Source organism: Rattus rattus, chromosome 10 (assembly GCF_011064425.1).
Source record: "Rattus rattus isolate New Zealand chromosome 10, Rrattus_CSIRO_v1, whole genome shotgun sequence".
Lineage (NCBI taxonomy): Eukaryota > Metazoa > Chordata > Mammalia > Rodentia > Muridae > Rattus > Rattus rattus.
In genome coordinates this window covers 17,577,695-17,587,557 of record NC_046163.1, presented here as the reverse complement: position 1 = coordinate 17,587,557, position 9,863 = coordinate 17,577,695, and the positions used below count along the sequence as shown (strand labels likewise).

The 9,863-nt window shown below is 43.9% G+C and overlaps 1 pseudogene; it reads left to right on the top strand.

Annotated features, from left to right (window-relative positions):
• The first annotated feature begins 1,763 nt into the window (after positions 1-1,763).
• Positions 1,764-2,243, top strand: LOC116911581 (annotated as a pseudogene).
• Positions 2,244-9,863: the final 7,620 nt, after the last annotated feature.

Genomic DNA, 9,863 nt, shown 5'->3' with positions numbered 1-9,863 from the left:
GCTTAGTCCCTGGAAGCTCTGGTTGGTTGGCATTGTTGTTCTTATGGGGTCTCGAGCCCCTTCAAGCTCTTCCAGTCCTTTCTCTGATTCCTTCAACGGGGGTCCCATTCTCAGTTCAGTGGTTTGCTGCTGGCATTCGCCTATGTATTTGCAGTATTCTGGGTGTGTCTCTCAGGAGCGATCTACATCCGGTTCCTGTCAGCCTGCACTTCTTTGCTTCATCCATCTTATCTAGTTTGGTGGCTGTATATATTGAGATTTTAAATGTGCATCAAAAATAGATAAATTTTTAATACATTGTGACCATAGCAGGAAATGTCAAACTTATCATTTCCCCTTCTGCTGAACCAGAAGGCATTTGTTCTGATGGCCCCAGTGCTAGAGACGCCCTGTCATAAAGAGTCCTTGAAGGCCATGATGTTTGGAGCAATCACACCAACCAAGAATCTTTTCAATTGAGAAACATTTAATATTCATTTTATATAACATAGTGTTTATATTCCTTGCTTATTCCACAGCAAAAAGAAGTACATGTCAGCTCTCATACCTTAAATCTTTCAAAGCTTTCTCTCTCTCCTCCAGGTGCTATGCAAACCTAAGAGACAAATTTCCACATTGAATTTGAGTGAACTAAACAAAGATGCTGAAATCCATCCTAGCACATTTCTTACATTCAAAAAAAATTTCCGTTAGCCTCAGTAGATATTATAAAACTTCCAGAACCATTGCTTTTAATATTATTCTTTAATAATTGTCAAAATTATTTTTTCCATTTATTTATTTTAAATCTATTTTTTTCCTTTCATTGATCATATTTCCAAGTGCTCTGGGACTTGGCACATTTTATTTCCCTCGTTAATTATTTTTGTAGCATCATTAAAGTTAGCACCATCTTGAATGCAATCTGTAAATGTTTACTCCTCTTTCCAAATAATTAAGATGGTACATAAAACCAGTCTTCTCTCTGGCTTCTTTACTATCCATTAAACATTTCTCCCCAGTCGGCTGACACTCCATCACTTACTCTTTCGATCTCTGTGTCACACTCAGCCTAGACGGCTTAGTCTGGGATGTAACCCAACGTCTCAGATGTCCTTCCAGACCACAGGACACGACACCGAGTGTCCGAGATGTTTGGGACAGATTTAAAAGCTTCCTGTCCTCTCTCATTTTTTTTTTTATACTTTTCTTTGTTGAGCGATTGACTATGTTTTTTCACACAATGAATGATTGTTATTATTACTCTTTGAGAATCCGAAAAGAAACGAAGACAAGAAAATTAAACCTCTGCAGATTAATGTGACTTTTGCAACAGCAATAAGGAAGATATTTAGTAAGTGTTATGGCCAGTGTAAAAGTGAAGTCCATAAATTCCCTCTGTACCAGACTTCTAGGACCATGGACGTACAGCACGAGCGTTTGTATCGAGAACAACCTAACAGCAAAATACGAGTGCCGGGGCTGGAGAGGTGGCTTGGGGCTACAAGTGCTGTCTACTCTTCTAGAGGTTCCATATTTGAGTCCCAGCATCCACATGTTGGTTCATGACCATCTGTAACTCCAGATGCCAGGGATCCAATACCATTTTCTGGCCTCCTTAGAAACTAATCACATCAGTGGTGCATAGACACACACGCAGGCAAAACACTTCCACAGATTAAAAAAATAACTGTAGACCACTGCTATTGGTGTGTGCCTTGCTGTGGCCCAGGTGACCCCCTCAGGCTGCCCTGCCAGGTCAGGGGGGCCCGAGCGGTGGGATTATGGCTCTGAAACGGATCCAGAAGGAACTGATGGACTTACAGAGGGATCTTCCTACTCAGTGTTCCGCAGAACCTCTGGGTGCTGACTAATGGCCGTCCTTACCAAGGAGGTGTTTTCTTCCTGACCATTCACTCCCCTACAGATTATCCCTTCAAGCTCCCCAAGGTTGCTTTCACTACCAAAATCTATCACCCTAATATCAACAACAATGGTGGCATTTGCCTGGGCATCTTGAGGTCACAGTGGTCACTAGCACTATGTCCAAAGTTCTCCTGTCAATCTGCTCTCTGCTCTGCAACCCCGGCCCTGACGACCCATTGGTGCCGGAAAGAGTCCACACTTACAAGGCGGACAGAGAGAAGTACAACAGACTTGGAAGAGAGCGAACACAGACATATGCTATGTACGTGTCTCGAAGGCTCCATGGGAGACCCTGTCCAAGAGAAGCCACAGGCAGTGGCTTCCCCGTGAAGCTCTGAGCTGTTGGCTAAGGCACTCACAGAACATGCTCTGTTTGCACACGGGTTGGCACTCAGCCATTGTGGCCTTGACTGTACCACACCGTTGATGCCAAATCAGCAACCATTGTTATGATCTACAGTCTTTCTGGTTACACTAAAATCCATCTAGGCCCTAATTTGACTGCTTGTGTCTGGGGAAACAAGCTATGCATGCCTCCCATACTTCCTCAAATGGTGCCACTACTCACGGTGGCACCATACAGGGGCCTAGTTTGCTCTCTGACCACATGCCCTTCACCTTTAGATCACAGTGCTTTCTTGAGGGCCTAGGCAGAGTGGGCTTTCTTCGTATTTTCTCTGCCAGGGTCTGCCACAGAACCATATCCTCAGGAATCTCCTGGAAATTGGAACAGCAACACCTGAAAGCCATCTTCTGCCACTTTCTGCCGTCTCCTGGCACCGTCCTCCGTAGTGCTCTGTGGTATGTCTCTCTCCTCAGGAAACATCAAGTGAGGAACATCAGGGCATTTAAAGCATGTAACACCCCAAGAAAGAGGACGGAAGTCTCAGACATGGAGAGGCTTGGGTTTTGCTTTTGAATGGGGTGAGGCTTCCCTTACCCTCCTCCCACTGGAAACCTAACATGAAATTCAAGCATAAGCCATTCACAGACCGGAACACAAGGAAGGTGAGGGACTTTAAATGGCAATAAAAGGGAATTCCTCCAGAAGTGACAATTGAAAAAAAAATAACTATAAGAAATTAAGAAAGCAAACAAAAAGGCACTTAATGCTATGAATCCTATCTTGGTATATAAATCATCGAGGCCTATTGGACATGGGCTAGAAATGACCATAAGCTGGATGACATTTAAAATAATGGAAATGTCTCTCTCTTTATTCTGGAGACTGGAAAGTCCAATGTCTAGGAGCTAGCTGGTTTTGTTGGATGACGGCTCACCCTCTCTTTCACAGGTAATTTCGTTTAGGCTCCTCATCGGTACAAGGGGAAAGGCATCCAGTTGGAACTATCTTTAATGGTAAAGAAGCTGTAGAATTAGACTTCGAGTCACAGCTGTGGAAGTCCTGAAATGAACTCACATTTGCTTTTGTGGGACTCACCCACCTCCATTGTAGGAGAGACTGCTCCTTAAACAAGGACCGGAGAAGACGGAGAGAGTGAGCAGGGCAGGGACAAGCGTGCATTTATCCTCTGCTCCTTGCCCTAGGCACTGCTTGACCAGGTCCTTCAGGCTCGAGCTTCCTTGACTTTCCTTTCATGGTGGGCGGGGCCTTGAGCTTGAGTTAGCCTAGACCTTTTCTCTCCAGTTGTAGTAAAGTGCCACAGTAACAGGAAAGGAAACGAAGGCAGACATTGGTAGCAGGAGGTGACACTGTTGGCGAGGTGGGTGTGACCATGGGCTTCTTGGACCCCGGAGCTGACTTCAGGAGGTTTATGGAGAACTTTATAGAGTTCTGGGTTGGAGGGGCCTTCAGGAGCCCCACCATTCTTCCGGTGGGGGCGTAGACATTAGCAGTGCTAGGATGGATGTGAACAGGGGAGGCACATTCAGCTGAGAGAGAGAGAAGTCAAACAGTCCTTTTACATACGCTTACGTGTTTGATTGAACATTTGTTTCCCAGATGGTGACACTCACTGTTTGGGAAGGCTATGGTACTTCTAGGAGGAAGCATTCCATGAGGGAGTGGGTCATTGGAGGCATGGATTAAGGCTGTGTATACTGACTCTACTTCCTGTTCACTGTTTGTTTCTTGAGTGTAAATACGGTATTATGTGCCAGCTTCCTGCTCCACCTATCATATCAGAGAAGTCTGCCTGCTACCATGCCTTCCCCACTAGGAGAGATGCTATCGATCCCTTTGGAACTGTAAGCTAAAAATAAGACCCCTTTCCCTTAAAGTGGCGTTTGTCGGGATATTTTATCACAACAATAGGAAATGGAACTAAGACAGGTATCCTTAAGGCCAATAATAAAATTGTGCTTGAGAAGTCCTATGGTCATATTTAGGTATTTAAGCCGGAGCAAATGAGGAAGGGATGGCTTACACTCAATTATGGACAGGACTTCATGGAAAAGAAGAGAGAAGCAGAGAAGTTGATGGAGAGGTGTCAGCCTTCCCATGATCCACAAGATCCACCGCTCTCATTTCCATCACATATGGTAGAGACGCTGAATCTTTGGGACCAAGGCAACTCTAATTTGCTCCGCCCAGAGCTCATTAACAGTAGCTGATCAATTTGTAATGAGAGATTTTAAAAAGTGAAGGGAAATGAATAGGAGACACTTGAGAGACTTCCATGCAAAGTGCCAGTGCGGTGAACATTTGAGCTGCTTATGTTTTGACCAGGAACTTGAAGTGAGGAAAGTGAATGGTATTAAAACAAAGACTAAGTGGAGAGGTGGTGGCCTGACCGATCTCTGTGAGTTCAAGGCCAGCATGAAATATAGGGTAAGTTCTGGGACAGTCAGGGCTACAGAGAGAAACTCTGTCTTGGAAACACCTAAAACAAAACAAAACAAAACAACCCAAACAACAAACAAACAAACAAATAAAAAATGGAAACAAAACTGTTTGGTTTCAGACCCAGACAAGGGATTGAGGTATCTATTTTACATATCAAAGCAGACCTGTCAAACCTTGCCCTCAACCCTGAACTTTCCAGCCTAGGGGACCCTTCCCTATATAATCCAGACATCATTTTGTGCTCTCTGTCTCTGTCTCTGTCTCTCTGTCACTCTCTCTCTGTCTCTGTCTCTCTGTCTCTGTTTCTCTCTCTTTGTCTGTCTCTACCTCTCTGTTTTTCCGCCTATCTGTCTTTCTCTCTCTCTCTTTCTCTCTTTTCTGTTCCTCTGTGAGTTCAAGAGTTCTTCCTGCCATGGCAACTCTCCAGGCTTCAATCCTGGGCAGGGGGCAGGGAGTAGGGGGCTAAGGGGACAGGAGAAGGGGGGAAGGAGGAGGGGGAGGGGACAGCAAGCAGGGGGATCTTAAAGCCAAACCACCCCTCCCATCAACTGACTGTGCATAGCTACTGAGGCGCACAGGAACACTACATGGGGGATGATACAGACACAGGCCATAGACACAAATATTCTCAGGCAAAGACTGGGACGCTGGCATAAAAGTAGCCCAACTCCTGGTAAAATGAGGATATCCAGCTGCAGAAATAGACACAGGGGCTGGCCACCTCAGAGGAAGCATGAGTTGGAAGACAAGGGAGCAATAGCTGGCAGGGTGGGCTTCATGCTAATAGGTGGGAGGGCTGACTACCGCACCTGAATTCCACCCAGTAAGACAGGAAGTGGGTAGCCGGCACCCATTCCATTCTGGTTTGAGCTGATTGAACTCCAGAGATAACAGCATCTGGTCCTTCCACCTTCAGCTTTAACTCCAAAAGCAGTGCTGCTCCAGCTCAAGGGACAAGGAATTGATCTATCCGGCAAGGAGGAAATCTGGCCGATATCGTATTTTTATAGAACTTCATCTTAAAATTAAACATTACTCTCACATTCTTAGTTTTAACCGTGTCACTTCAGTTTGATTTTCTCGCTTCAGCTCTCTGAGTGCTCTGCCTTTGACCGTGTCTGTTGTGTCATCCCTGTGAGTTTTCTTACCTCTTAGCCATGGGCTTGTCCTTGTTCCTACTTGACTTCCTTTCTGCCTTTCCCTTTATCTTCTTTGTCCCTCTTACCTATAGCTTTCCTTAACTTTAAACTTCATTTGTTCCAAGGATAGCTTTACACCCACTGAACAACTAGTTGTGTCTGAACTCCTGTACTCTACTCTTTGCTTCCCCATTCCCTAGAGTTTTGAGACCGCAGGGATGCCCAGGCAAGCTCCTAGTTTCCTTCTTGTTTGCTACCCTGAAGTAGTCGCTCCTCTCTTACTGCACCCCATCTCTGCCTTACCTTCTCAACTTCAAGGAAGCTTCCTTGGGCTACCCAGACTTTCTTAGGCCTGAACCCTGAACTTATTACTGGAATCCTTTGCACACACATTCTTTGTTTTGTCCTATAGGAACCTTTTGACTCTCCTCAGGTAGTCATCCCCTGGGCTAGCTAAGTGCCCTCCCTGCCTGCTTCAACCTTTGTTTACTGGACTGTTACTGCTCTCCACACTCCTGCTGGTTGACCACCTTCCTATCTACCTCCTGTACATGGAGGCTCCTACTCATTTGGGTGAGGGTGGGCAGGAAGTCCTGGCCCCATTCATTCCGCCCAACTGCTACTTATTCAAGATTTCTACAAAATGTGTTTGGCTTTTGGGAAGACCCGTGTTTCCACACAGGTAGAAAAGAAAAAATGAAGGCTAAGTTAGGGAAAACTTCTCTGCAGAGATGAAGCTAAATCAGTATACTCAATGGAAATACTCAGGGGTTTGCTAGGAGGTTAGAGATTCTCATGGTTACTCTTTATCCTTGTCCCCAGTAGTCTTGCTTTATAGGTGATCTGCCCGTTACCAGTCTTATATCTTAATATACTTGGTTCTTGTCGTTATGTGGCATTAAATCCATTTGAATGAAGACTTGAAAGGCAAATTCGAAAAACCAAGTCTGATTTCTCCCTTTCCTTGCTAATCTGTGCACATACACTTTAGACATTGTTGTTCTTTCAATGGCTCAAGCCGCAGAGAGCTGGAACTATTTAGAATTGCTCATATAATGAACAAGTCACTATATTGTTTTTATGAAAAGGGGTGTTATAATGGGAATCTAGAATTCAAGACATCAAGGCAATTTTTCTATTCTACATTTCGTTAATGTTGCACTTAGCCAGTGTACTTTAGCTCATCTTTAATACAGTGTAGGAACTGCAGGGCAGCTTAGACCCTGACGACAAATGTCTAAGGTCTTTTATAGTTTGGTACACAAAGCTAAAATCAGCATTATTATTATTAATAAGAAACTGATGTTTAAATTATATCTATTTTCATTTTGCTTTTGTTCAAACTGTCATATGTATAACCGTATAACCTTACTTTTAAAAGTACATTGAGTTAAGGTGGGAGGATTGTGTCAAGCTGTGTATACCGTGAACATTACTTTCAACAGAATTGGTCCGGAGAAAGGAGACAGAGGGTCTAATTAGAAACGGAATCTCACAACCATTCTGAGATTGCCAAGAAACACAATCAATAGAATCGTAAACCCAAGGTAATCTGTTAATTTTACTGTCTAAGAAAATGTCTCAACTTCCTCACTACGCAAAAATTCAAAGAAATCCAAATAAGCTTGTCTGGAAATGGTAGAGCATGCGGAAGAATAGGTTTGGGGACATTTCCTATCTAAGCTACCTGACTGGAGGTATTAATGTGGAATTTTGTTAATGTAAACTTTATGCCATGTTAGACACCATGAAGAGATTTTTTTTTTTTTACTTTCTTATGTCTTATGATTTAAATTCAATTTTAATCGAGACGGCCATATTAAGACACATTAATAGTGCTTCCTATATTTTTATAAATAGGTAAACTGCATCTTTAAGGAACTCTGTGATACCATATTGGCTGATTCATTGTAGCACGTGTTGTGCTGTCAGAGTGGAAATCATCTGGGAGGCTGGTGTGTCATCACCCAGGGCCACAGTCTCTGAGCAGTCTCACTCTGTCATCTGGAGGGAATTAGTCTCCAGGGATTGTTTCCCTCCATTCTCCCAGAGGGAAGAGTGTTAGAATTGCAAATGTATTAATGCCCTCTCTTCTTCCTTATATGAAATTATATTAATTTGGACATGGCAATAAGAGAAAGCTTCAGCCACGAGATTTTCTAACCACTGCAATATACAGCTGAGGGAACCCGTTTGTGTCATAGTTAGGGTTTCTAATCCTGTGATAACACACTACAGCCAAAAGCAGCTTGGAGAGAGAGGAAAGCGTTTACTTCGTCTTCCACCTCCTCTGTTCACCAGCCAGGGAAGTCAGGACAGGAACTCAAGCCCAGAGCAGAAACTGGAGCAGAGGCTATAAAGGAAGCCCCTTACTGGTTTGCTCTCTGTGCTTTGTGTAATATTCTTTCATATGGCGCCCAGGAGCACATACCACCCTGGGGGTGGCACCACCCACAGTAGGCTGGGTTCTTCCCCATTGACCCCTAATTAAGAAAACACACTATAGATTTGCTGACAGGCTGATCCTGTGGAAGAAGTCTCTCAATTGAGCCTTTTTCTTGTCAGACAACTGTTGTCTAAAGTTGACAAAGTACTACCCAGAACAGTATGCATGTTCTCTATAGGTGTCTTTGAGTGGGATTCAGATCAGTTATTTAGGAGAATGGTGGATTGGGCCATGACAAACTGATGGCCACCGGGTATGCTGCTGCTGCTGCTGCTGCTGGTGGTGGTGGTGGTATACGCTGCCATCTTTTACTTTTCTGTTGTTGCTCATCCAATTAGATTCCCAAAGGGACAATTTTGGAGTTTTGGGTTCTTTGAAGAACACAGAAACATTATGGGAATATGTTTTCATTCTAATAGGTAGGGCTGCTTCAGATTGTCGGAAAGAACTGACTGTGATTTGCCTTGTGCTCTACTAGGGGGGTGATTTTGCCAGTGGAAGATTGTTTCTGCGATGGTGTGATGTTTGGGATTCTAGAGGGTATATAAATGCTTGGGCCTGGAAAGGCAGAAGAAGAAAGAGAAGAGGAGGAAGAGGAGGAGGAGGGGGGAGGAAGAAGAAGAAGAAGAAGGGGAGGAAGAAGAAGAAGAAGAAGGAGAAGAAGAAGAAGAAGAAGGAGGAGGAGGAGGAGTAGGAGGAGGAGGAGGAGGAGGAGGAGGAGAAGAAGAAGAAGAAGAAGAAGAAGAAGAAGAAGAAGAAGAAGAAGAAGAAGAAGAAGAAGAAGAAGAAGAAGAAGGTGACAGTGAATATCAAATTTGCCCCAAGGAACTCAATGCCCCTAATCAGCAGGAAGTAGTATAATGAGAACGTTGCTCCTTTTCTTTTCTATCCTTTTAACTCTCCTATCTAGTGTTACATAGGGTGGAGAAGGGTGGAAGGAAAAAGCACCCACAAAGAAGCAAAAAGACCAGTTATATCTATATATCTCATTTAGCTATTCATGTTTGCCTTTTTTCACATTTATTTATTATTTTTATTTATTATTTATGTGGGGGAGAGGGAGGGAGGAAGGGAGAGAGAGAGAGAGAGAGAGAGAGAGAGAGAGAGAGAGAGAGAGAGAGAGATGTATATGTCTACAGGCATATTTGTGACACAGTGTATGTGTGGAAGTCAAGGGACAGCGTTTGAGGATCGGTTTTCTCCTACCATGGGTTAGAGGTTAAACTCAGGGTCGGGTTTGTAATGAACACTTTCACCTACAGAGGCATCTCGCTGGTCCTGTTGCTTTTACATAGAAGAGAAATTAAATTTGAAGAATGTTTGTGGATGCAACTCATATGTGTGTGCACACATTCATGTGTAGGGGTGCATGGTGTGTGTGTGTGTGTGTGTGTGTGTGTGTGTGTGTGTGTGTGTGAATGTGTATGTGAGAATGTATGTGGGTATGTGTGTGTCTATAGACATGGAGGCCAAAGGCTCATCTCAGTTTGTTGTTCCTCAGGGGGCATTGTTCTCTTCTCTTCTCTTCTCTTCTCTTCTCTTCTCTTCTCTTCTCTTCTCTTCTCTT